The following is a 12,197-nucleotide window of genomic DNA, read 5'->3' on the forward strand; positions in this document are numbered from 1 at the left end:
TTTATGTATTCATTGAGATCCATTGCTGTGCAATGACCATAAACATTACTCATCATGCATCTGGACAGCCGACCTACCTAAGTAATTTTTCTCGTCTCCTTAACTGAATAGCATCAGTAAATTTAGATCATTAATTAAGTTTGGAGCTAGAGGAAATGAGAGTTTTTAAGCAATATGGTTAGATACGTCTTTTTTGCCGTCATAGTTTATCGGGCGAATTGACTACCACGTTAAGGGTAGTACCTGTCCAGCCTTCAAGGTCATCAGGGAGCAGAGGCCCAATTGCGTATGAATAGCATCACCACATAAAAGAGTCCGAGAGAGAGTCTCAAACACAAAGGCTTCATTCCTTCCCAGCAGCTACTGCTGGCCCTTTGTGGTAGCAGGAATACAGTGTGGCAGCTGTTCAGCAGTAGAAGGTGATTTTGATAGAGCCATATGGAGTAAAAATCAAGTGAACAATGGCAAAAAATAGGAATGGGATAGAAAAGTAAAGAAGCTATCAAGGAAAAGCATAACCTAAGAAGAGAAATTGAAAGTGATCACTTGCTTTCAAAATACATAGCGTCAAAGCAATATTGTGCGTAAGTTAAAGCTCATGACGTCAACAATCCACACTATTATTCTGAATAAAGACTAGGTTAAAACGTCAGCGACATCAGCCGCACCATCTTCAGCCAAGCGGTCGACAAATATGCGAAGTTCATTGCTGGAAAAATGGAAAGACTTCTAAATACCTGGATTTATGATAAATGGTTGAATGATGTCCCTCTATCCCAGGCAGTTATTTGTGCCTAGTATCTTTAAAGATATTTGAAACTATAAATGTTTACATAAAGAAGTTCTCCTAAGGCTATGAAAAGGATTAGTTTATAGGTAATTCGATACCCAACACTAATGCTACCAGGAACGCATCCCTATCTTCCCAATATTGAAATGCTCTCGCATAACGCAAATTTGATTAGTGCAAAGACCCCAAGGAACACATCCCTTGCGCTAGGCGAGGCATGGGTGTAATGAGTAGTGAAGTAATTTTTTTTCTTCAGCAAATACAGTCTTCATTATTCTTCATTAGATCTTTTGTCTTCCCTTGTTTTAATGTAGAAGCACATTAGTGCTGAAGTAATCTATCTTGATATGGTTTAAGTGATAGATGAATTAAACAACTTATTGGTAAATATCAAATTTCTACAAATGATCGAGTTGAAATAGCTACTAATACTGATATGTATGTAAAATTAATTCTTGTATGGTAAATGTTTTCAGACGTGGTCACAGAGGAAGTTCATGAGCAACATAGTGTAGTAAAATTCTTTAGTAATCATCATGCATGTAACCAAGTCCCTCCTGAAACTCTTGTTCTGTAAATTTAGTGAGCTAGGGTACACCTTTTTATGACATAATTGCCACCGTCTTTACTGCTGAACCACCCCTTGTATTACTCTTTACCTGGTAGGGGTTAGATGGAAGATGGGACTCTCTAGTCCCAATCTCGCCCAATAAAGACGTATTATTATTATTATTATCAGTATATGTTGTTCTTATGTATTGCCATAACCTGGTAGTGCTGTTCTGCGAGCCCCCTCTGTCTCTGGTGTTCGATGCATTGGTCAACTCTTCTTAGAGATTTTCTCTGTTTCATGACCTTTACTCATGTTATTGCTGTTTATGTGCCATCCTCATACCGTCCCAATAGTGATTATACCAGTTATTATGTGTTGAATGTTGCTGTGGGAGTATCCTGTGTCTGTCTTGGGAATTATTCAAGTGGTCCATATGCACAGTTTACTCCCAATTATACATGCTTATGGATGTACGGCAAGGCTAGGATAATCAAAATACAGTGATAATCGATAATACACAACTTTGGTCATGATATCCACATTTTGCTCTGTAACATGGAAAATATTTTGCACAAAAGCAGATGAAAGCATTGACCTAAGGACAGAAATTGAGGTAAATCAAGTATTTCTTTTAATTAGTTCTATATTATTCAAACAAACATCAATTTATTTTCCAGAATAGGGTGGTTTCCTATTATTTTTATTGCCTAAATCGAAAGATTATTACTCCTGGAGTACATATTTTAACGCTTTTTGAATGACGATATCTATTTTTCGCGATTAAATGAAAAGCGAAATTTTCCAAGCACGCGAAAAATGCGATGGCAAAGTATGAATGCTGGGGAAAGCCCGTTTGACGTCATTCTGGTTCCGGCTGCCTCAGTGTGAGGCCATCTTGGTGTGAGACTATGAGCACTGCTACGATGCAGGCTGCTAACAGGTAGTGGTTGGCTTAAATAAGGATTATTAATACCTTATCAAACGAAGGTAACTTTCCGACCATAGGCAATTTTAATTGGTGATTATTAAGAGATGTTTGCCTGAGCTCTATGCCTCATGCATGCATTGGTAATCGCAGACGATGTAAAACTCCTATCTACTCGTATAGAAACTAGGTCCCTGTGACGTCACATGGAGTGGCATCATATGGGCGTCAATCTGGCCTTTTTCAAATGAGGTTAAAGTTGGCCATTAACATTCTTCTATACTGGGATTTATAAAACCAAATGATTTGTATATAATGAATGTGCTAACGGTGGGTAACGAATCGCAATCAATGCCTTTTGTTTCCTTTGATGAAGGAAACTACCCTATTGGAGGCAATTTTCATTCTCCAGATTCAGTTTTAACTGATAATTTAAGTTATATTTTTGCTTTCATTAATGTTAAAGTATTGCTATTGCATTGGTACATTTCTATTAATTCTGACTAATGGAAAAAAGCTGGTAAAAATGAGGGAATTTTATGTAATGTTTTTCAAACAAAATTAATGTTTTTTATCTATGAAAAGCGGTGGACAGTCAAAGAAACACGAGAAATGCATTTATTGTTTAAAGAAACTTTTATTTCATGATAATGTGACAGAGTTTCAACATTTCATTGCTTTCACGTATACGAATGCCCAGTAAAACAGTCTGCACACAACATGTGAGATCGCGAATCGGTTCCCCTGCCAACACATACACAAGCTACAACGTACTTCCATAATAAAGGAATATCCACAAACGAAATTTTAGCTCACACCATAAATATAAAGTGAGATATAGGCAAATAAAATTATCAAAAACTGAAAGTCACCACCATTCTTATATTCATCATGAACAACTTACAATCACAGAGTTTGTTATGATAAAAGCAACTATTTATTCACTGATTTAAAGCCATAAATTAGCCCACGATAGTGGCATATGTGACTTTTCTCACTAATATTCGCTAATATACTAGAAAAACAAACTTTGCACAGCTTTGATCTGATAGCGTGATTGTGAAATGTCAATCTACCTACGATGAACAATGGAGGTGAACACGCCACTGACAATGTTTGCATTACTGTCAGACATTTATTGATAGTGTAATAGCACTTTTACAATTCAATCACGATGGAGCATTGATAATTACAACTCTTAGCTGATATTTTTCAACCTTATCAAACTTTGTGTGCATTACAACCACTGGCATTGTGATTATCAGCAGTAGATTAATGGGAGTTATCACGTTGAAATTATCACAATTTTGGAACAAAAGATGTTTGTAGAAATCTCGAAGCAGCGAGCAAAAGTTGTGTTCACATTTGAAATATACTCTTAATTTTCAACTTTGGTGGAGTTGTAACTGATACAAAATGAAGAATTTAACATGGTGACAAGCAAAATTTACCAGCACTTGAATTTAGCCTCGCAAGCAAGGAATCACTGTGCGCGGTCAAAAAAGTAGTCCCGACTTAAGGACGTCTTAATGAGGTTATTATGCATTCAATATAGAAAATGTTTGCATCACTGAGTTTGACATAAAATTACAAATGTTTTAGAAATGCACATGATTAATTTTTCTTTACTCAAGCTCCAATATCAGATTCGCCTTAGAAATTTTTCACACTACACATCGGAGCGAGTTTTCTTCCATCTGCTTGGGGGAAACAGTTTTCTCTACCCATTTACAGACTTGGGTCGGGAGACAACTTTGGGCGAGAGCTCTTTCTCCAAAATGAGGCACCCAAAGTTACAGACTTGCCCTCCAGGGCTATGAATGAAAAGATGAGAGTACAATAATATACAATATTGATACATAAATAAGGGTTATGAAACAGTTTTTTTTTCATTCAACATTCAAATTCAACAACATCCCCATACCGTGGGATCATCTATATTAATAAATTATCTGAACAAATTACGAAGGTATTCAATAAAATAAATTATAAAATTGCACACAAAACTCATAACACTCTAAACAAGCTTCTATACACAAAAATAAAATCAAGAAACCCCTAAAAATCTGAAAAGTAATATAATGTATAAAATTTTATGCCTCGGTTATAACACTTGCTATATAGGACAAACATCACAGTATTAAAAAAAACAGGATTTCACAACACAAGTCATCAATAAAAGGTGGTATAACATTGTGTGCCCTTGCTAGCCGTAGCATAAACGATGGCCATATTTTCGATTTTGACAACGCCGAAATTTTAGATCATGAGGTTAATTTTAGAAAAAGACTATTCTAAGAAATGGTTCACATATCTTGATCAATTAACAGCTGTAATAAAAAAAGAGACATTGAAAACCATAGCAAAATTTAAGTTTTATTTAATTAATCGAAATCAATGGTAACTAAGTTAGGTAATAGCTTAGTTACCTACTATCAATAAACAAATACTAGAGATGTGCGAATAGTATCCGCGAATACTCGAATACCTCGAATAATAGAAAGTATTCGATATTCGAGATCTCGAATAGTTATGCCAAAGGTACCGTCTCGAATACCTCGAATACTTTGAATTTCGCGTCATACACTGTCGCTCGCACGTCGTTGGTAGTTGACTCGGAAAAATGAGAACTCTAGTCGTCTAGTGCATGCAGCGCCGTTTTAGGCAAGCTGACGAAATACATCAAATTCACGGGTTCGAGCGGTGAAAAGAGTTCGACGTGGGGAACCGAAATTGATCGGATGAAAAAAATCCGAAAATCCCAGGTGTCCCCTATCAGGAGAACCTCAGTTCCGTGGGATAGCAACATTGGCGCATTTCCCACGATCCGCTATCCCCATCCATTCAGCCTTCGCCCCAGCCCCTCAGACGATTTCCTCTTCCCCGAAAACAAAAAAAAAGGTCCCGGTTCGTGCAGGGATCGTATTACGAAGACCTCAGCTTTGAAAAAAATATCAAGTTACCGGAAAATAATAAAATCGTGTTTCACCCTTCCCTCTTTCTCCCCACTGACCATTTTCCCGCATCCATCTTTTGATAAAATGAGAGGAGGTATTTGCCTTGTGTCCTTTGTGGCTAAAAATGACAGGCACTTATTTTGAATCTTCCCCAGGAGATGAAACTACCATAGGGAGGAACTCATTGTCAGTGCCGTGGGATAGTGACATTGGCGCATTTCCCACGATCTGCTATCCCCCTCCATTCAGCATTCGCCTCACCACTCTTGACGATTTCCTCTTCTCCGAAATCAAACAAAAGATCCTAGCTCGTGCAGGGATTGTATTACAAAAACCTTAGCTTCAAAAAATATCAAGTTACGCGAGAAAAATAAAAACGTGTCTCGCACCCACCCCCTTTTCTCACCTACTGACCTTTTTCTACCTACCTGCTTCGAATATCCCCCTTTCTCGAGGTCAACTGCTGCATGAGTCATCTACTAGCCCGAAAGGTGTCTAACAATGACTTTCGGCAATTGTTATTACACCTTTATTGGATTGAAATATTAGTAATGTGCGCGTAATTTAAAAAAGAATAAGACCAAACACGACATATTTCTGACTTTATTTAAGCATTTTGCGCAGGAAAATAAATACCGGGAAGAAGAAGAAATACGACGGAGGCGTAATGCTCAAATAGGGTGGTTTCCTATTATTTTTTATTGCCTAAATCGAAATATTAATACTCCTGAAGTATGTATTTAACGCTTTTAGAGTTTTATAAGGCGATATCTATTTTTCGCGATTAAATTAAAAGTGAAAATTTTCAAGCGCGCGAAAACGCGACGGGTAAGTATGAATGCCGGGGAAAACTCCGCGTGATGTCGTTCTGGTTCCCGCTGCCGCAAGTGAGGTGACCTTGGGGCGAGGCTCTGAGCGCTATTACGACGCAGGATGCTAGCAGGTAGCCGAGTACCATGCTAGCTGGTAGCGCTTGGCTTAAATAAGGATTATTAATAGCTTATCAAACAGAATGTGTGATTATTAAGACATGTTTCCCTGAGCTCTGTGCCTCATGCATGCATTAGTAACCTCAGACGATGTAAAACTCCGATCCTCTCGTGTAGAAACTAGGTCCCTGTGATGTCACGTGGAGTGGCATCGCATAGGCGCCAATCTGGCCTTTTTCAAATGAGGTAAAATTGAGCATTGCCATTTGTCTAAACCGGTATTTCTGGAACGAAATAATTTGTATATTATGAATACACTAATGGTGGGTAACGAATCACAATCAATACCTTTCGTTTTCTTTAATGAAGGAAACTACCCTATTGTTTACATAAAATTAAAATATTCCATTAATCAGCTAAATTCCTGTTTGAATCCTTTACAGGCAATCACAATTACTCGCCAAAATCTTGGGTTTCCTGCTGCATAGGCGACCTAGTCAAACATTTTCACATTCATCGTTTAGTATTCGAGGTATTCGAAATTCGAGGTATTCGAATATTCGAGCAATGATTTAATATTCGAATTCGATATTCGAATTCGAGAAATCTACTATTCGACCCATCCCTAACAAATACATATGTGCAAAACTAAGGTATGTCAAAATTCTTGTGTATTCCCTTCTCATTTTTTTTAGTCACATGTATTATTGTAAAAAACACTGTTATGTGACCTTTATTTATGTATCAATATTGTGTATTATTTTACTGTACTCTCATTTTTTCATTCATAGCCCTGAGGAAGGTTTTAAAATAAACCGAAATGTTGGCAAAAAACTTTTTGCATCATATGACCTATTCTCCAGGAATTTTTGATCATTAATTAAAAGAGGTCAAGACAAGAGAAAAAAGAAAATTTATTATTGTAACAAATTGGAGCAACTTTTGTATTTCATTTTTCTACATTGACTCCTTGACATTCAATACAGGTTTTCCAACACTTGGGAAGTGCATAGATACACATTGAACGAAATCTTTCAGTTTTGCCTACAGCCACTCATTCACAATGGTTTTCAACTCTTTGTCACTTTGGATATGCTTGCCTCCAATAGCTTCTTTGAGTACTCTGAACTCATAAAAATCATTAGGAGCAAGGTCTGTTGGGTAAGGTATATGAATAAGGTATTTGAATTTGATACCTTATGAACTCGTGTAATTGACACACCTGTGTAAGAGACGCATCCCTATTTTGAGCATTTTGAGTAAGTAAAAAAAATTTGTGGAATTTTTTTACTCCTTCCGCAAGTTGTTTCAGTGGTATTTTTAGACTTTTGATAATTATAAAATTTTCCACTTTCAATGCTAAAATTTAACGCGGCATTTTTCAGCTCAATTTACACAGCATTTATGGTGCTCAGAGATGAGTAGGTATGTATTCATTTGTTGTCTTGACCTTATGATGCTTATTAGGGATGGTTGGATTGGATACTCAGATCCAAATATTCACAGATAATGCCCTTCACCGGATACGTTGACTCCAAATTTTCTGAAGAAATCAAATCTGTATCCAAAATTAATTAACGGCTGAAATTCTGTTGCATAAACCCTACGAGAGCTTTTAAACAAAATGGTTCATAGGTAGGATAAGTGTCGTAGTGCAACAGGGTAAGCGGAAAGAGGGTCAGAACTCTTTCCACTCTCTCTTATGGGATGCTGCATTCACTGAGGCATTATTTTAAAATTTCAGATCCAGATCCAATATCTTCAGCGAATTTGGATCCGAAGTATCCTGTGAAGGGCAATATCTGCAGATATTTGGATACAAGGTATCCGATCTGACTATCCCTACTTCATCATCATCATCATCATCATCATCATCATCAGTCAACATTCCTAAGATTGGTTTGACGCAGCTCTCCATTTCTCTCTTCTATCCACTAACGTTTTCATAGCTACATATTTCTTCTCTTTTACATCCTTTATAACCTGTCCTATATAACTCATTCGGGGCCGTCCCTTGCCCTTCTTCCCTTCCACTTGTCCTTCAAGGATTGTCTTCGTCAGGCCATCGTGCCTCAAAATGTGGCCAACTAGATTGTCCCGTCTTCTGCTTAAGGTTTTTAGGAGGCTTCTCTTTTCTCCTACTCTCCTCAGCACTTCCTCGTTATTTACACGGTCAATACATTTTATCTTCATACTTCTTTGGTAGCACTACATTTCGAATGCTTTCACTCTTGACTTCTCTGCTTCTGTCAACGTCCAAGCCTCGCTTCCGTGGAGAAACATACTCCATATGTAGCATCTGATGAATTGTTTCCTTACTTCTTTGCTTGTATTCTAAGCTCTATGAAGATTCTTCTTTTTGTAGAATATCCGTACTTACTGTTTAAAAACCCAAAATAGATTGCTGCTGGTGCATAAGGATAGTGAAGCAGGCTTCTTGTTGTGAATTCTGCTGCCTTCTCCAGAATTGCAGCATCACTATACTACTTGCAGATCATGTTGTGAACCTTGAGAATTGCTACTGCCAGCTACAAAATAAATTGTACTACTAATGCAATTCTTTTTCCCTTTAAAGGTTTTAATTTGAATCTCTCTCATACAAGGGTAAGGTAGATGAATAAAACATTTGAATGTGAAGTACACAAATTTATATGCATTTTATGGAAGTGTATCGATCTTTGAAAAAGATACATTATATTTTCTTCTTGAATATTTTTCGAAATTTCGTGTGTAGGGAAGGGAAAATAGCATGGATAATCCATAAACTGGATGATCAGAGGGGCTGGATAATTGAGAGATGACTGTAAATGGTTAGTTCATCAGCTGCTAGGAATTCTCCACTTATTTGTTTGCATGATAACCTATGGCCAGAGAGCTAATGGTACCATGCATTAACCAATATAGACAGGAAGATGTGAAAGCTAAGCCATATTCTTGCCCATCAACAATTAGTGTCGTGGAAACAAAGCAATCAAAGGGGGTGCACATCTCTTAATACTCAGGAAAAGTGTTAAAAGCAGTTTGGAAACTGTGTAAAGCACATATTGGCTCAAGTGGATGGGATTATCAGTTTGCTTTCCTCCACAAACAGTCAGTAAGTTGCATGCGTAGGCTTTTCTGCCTAGAGTCTAATTTTAATTTTAAAATTGCTGATAAATACATCAAATATGTAATTAGGTGTTGGATCCACACACAATAGTTCATGTTTCTAGGTAAGGTTTATTGTTTCTAAGGCAATGTTGTTTCTGGATGAATGACTAAATGATTAGTTGAAAAGAGCAGTGCCGTATTAGGTAATTTGATAAAAATAAAATGTTAGGTTCCTCTATAACTGTCCATTGTGAATATTAGAATCAATAAGCTAAGTTTATCCTAGTGTTTGATGGATGATTGTCAGTATTGGATGACATTGCATTGTCACTATTATTATTCATTATTAGGGCAATGCTGACTTTATTTTTTTTCTTTTCAGGTATGTTGCTGCATATTATATATGTTGCGGTATATTTTGTGGTGCTTGGACATCTCTTCTTTTGAATTTTTCTAGTTGACCTCTGGGAATATCAAATCAGCATTTTCTTGGAAACACAGTGCATTATGCTCTAAGAGTTGTTCATTTTATAAGACTTATTGTTAAGTTTGCGTAGAATTTAGGTTGTTTAGAGGGACTTTATTAGGGAGTTTATTTTTGTTTAGAATTGTATTAGGGCTGTGCAAGCAACATGAAATTTGGGTTGAGTTGATGAAATAATGGTACAGGTGACTTGAGGAACCTGAAAATTGCCTATTGCATTTATCTTTTGGTGTAGTGGACAATTTTATGATCTATTTTCGTTGTTGGCTTCATTTATTTATTTGAAAATGATATAATACTTTTTTTAAGTAATTTTAATTTGTTGCAGGATCAATTAATTTATATTAATTTTGTCCATTGATTTCGAGAAAATGATTTCATGAATATGAAATGCAACTTTGCCCATATGTTATTTCTATTGTTTTGTTCGATGAGGATTTCTGCCCGTGATGCATTGTTGAAAGTTATTGGGCTTCTTGGGATTTGATATTGAATCATCTGATCTGATGTATATTTCTTTTTGATGTATCTCAGTACTCAGTTATCTCAGTCATACGTAGACAAATCAAATTTTCCACTGCGGAGAAAAAGTTCCGTTAGAACATTGTGTAATACATATTCACTTTCAATCAAAGTTATTGACTACTCTAGGGTTTGATCAATGTTTTTATGATGTTGCTCTTAAATCATTGCTGTTATTGATATTCATGTTGATATTTGTATTATTTTACAGCATTTCTATTTTTGTTCAACTGTCGGTTTCACTGCATAGCAGCAATTTCATGTTAAATTTAATGCATTCTTTTCACTTTTACCTTTGTGACTTAGTAAAATTTTACTAAAGACAACTAGAAACAAGCAAAATGCTTCTTCATCTGCTAGAGCTTTGAAAAGAGGGTTGAGAGGAATATGTTTTGGTTAATTTTTGCCTTCTTATTTCAATTTATCAGGTGCATTCATTTTTCATCCTCCACTGTTTGTGTAAAATTAATAGACCAGAATACTGTTGAGAAAACATTCAAAATTAGCCTTTAAAATGATCTCTTTTGTCACCCCACTTCAATCTTTTCCTCTCTGTTAAATATTTTCTTATTTTATGTTTCTATCTTGTCAAAAACATTTTGTACTGATTGTAAGTAACAAAGGCAGCAAGGAACAGATATATCAAACTCTCCATTGCATATGGAGATGCCACTATGTAGTGAAACCTGTAGTTGTATGAAGAGATGGTGGAATGGAAAAACATTAGGGATGGTCGGATCGGATACCTCGGATCCAAATATCCGCAGATATTGCACTTCATCGGATACATCGGATCCAAAGTCGCGGAAGACATCGGATCTGGATCCAAAATTTTAAATAATAGCTTTAGTGATTGCAACACCCCCCATAAGGGTGGAAAGAGTTCTGATTCTCTCTATGAATGTACCGTCCCATGTGGTTCTAATCCTACTCATGAACTGTTTTGTTTGAAAGCTCTCGCAGAGGTTACGTAACCGAATTTTAGCTGCGGAAAATAAAGCAGGCAAAATACGACTTTCACATAGTGTGACTCTTCCCAAGAGATTGAACAATCATCGAGGGAATCTCAGTGTCATAAGATAATAACTACGTCAAAAGTAACCACGTCGCAGATTTCAGAAAACCACCCTCGGCCGTCCATCAGCCTGTGCCTCCGTTGTTTTTTTTCCGAAATCACATGGGCCATAAATCATTGTCCTCAAAAGAAAACATCAAATTACACGAGAACAATTGAAGCGTGTTTCATCCCTACCCCATCTCACCAACTGACCTTTTTTGGCCTACGTGCTTCAATTCTCCGTTTCTAGACGACAAATGCCACGTAAGTGAATTTCTGGGCCGGAAGATATCTCGATAGCTTCGACAATTAGATGACATGCACGAGATTCCTGACAATATTTCTGTATATTTTTCAGCTCTAATTGATAGCCACTAAGTTTTCTATTTACAATTAGAATATACTAATATGCAGCATTGTACAAACAGTACAATTTTAAAATAAACAAGTGCAGCATTAACCCCTCAAACAAGTAGAGACGGATTGGAAACGCCAATGGCATATATCATGTAGTGTGCCTGGCTTCGCTTCGAAGGCAACGATGTTACTGAAGCAAGATCTGACTTGTTTGTCCTTCACTCCCTCATTTGTAGCCTGTTTGCTTGAAATACGGAGGGAGCACGCTCCTTCCCCTCCTCCTTTCCTATACGCGCTTCTGCTGCCCACTCCTTCCTCATGCTGAGCGGTCAAGCACCTCGTCACACTTGACGTTGCTGTTTTAAATAATGTTAATTGTGTTGCTGATTGTGCTGCTGCAATTTAATTCAATGATATACACCCATGTCTTGTATAGCGCAAGGGATGCGTTCCTTGGGGTCTTTGCACTATACGAATTTGCGTTATACGAGAGCGTTTTAACATTGGGAAGATAGGGATGCGTTCCTGGTAGC

The 12,197-nt window shown here is 36.9% G+C and overlaps 1 protein-coding gene across 1 annotated transcript in view; it reads left to right on the forward strand.

Moving 5' to 3' along the window:
- Positions 1-10,363, forward strand: part of LOC124170858 (cyclin-D-binding Myb-like transcription factor 1) — a 54,374-nt gene extending 44,011 nt beyond the window's left edge. The window contains exon 13 of the mRNA XM_046549867.1: positions 9,627-10,363. The gene's annotated coding sequence lies outside the window, so the exon portion shown is untranslated. The remainder of the gene's footprint in view (positions 1-9,626) is intronic.
- The last annotated feature ends 1,834 nt before the right edge of the window (positions 10,364-12,197 follow it).

The sequence above is a fragment of the Ischnura elegans genome, chromosome X, assembly GCF_921293095.1.
Source record: "Ischnura elegans chromosome X, ioIscEleg1.1, whole genome shotgun sequence".
Taxonomy (NCBI): Eukaryota; Metazoa; Arthropoda; class Insecta; order Odonata; family Coenagrionidae; genus Ischnura; species Ischnura elegans.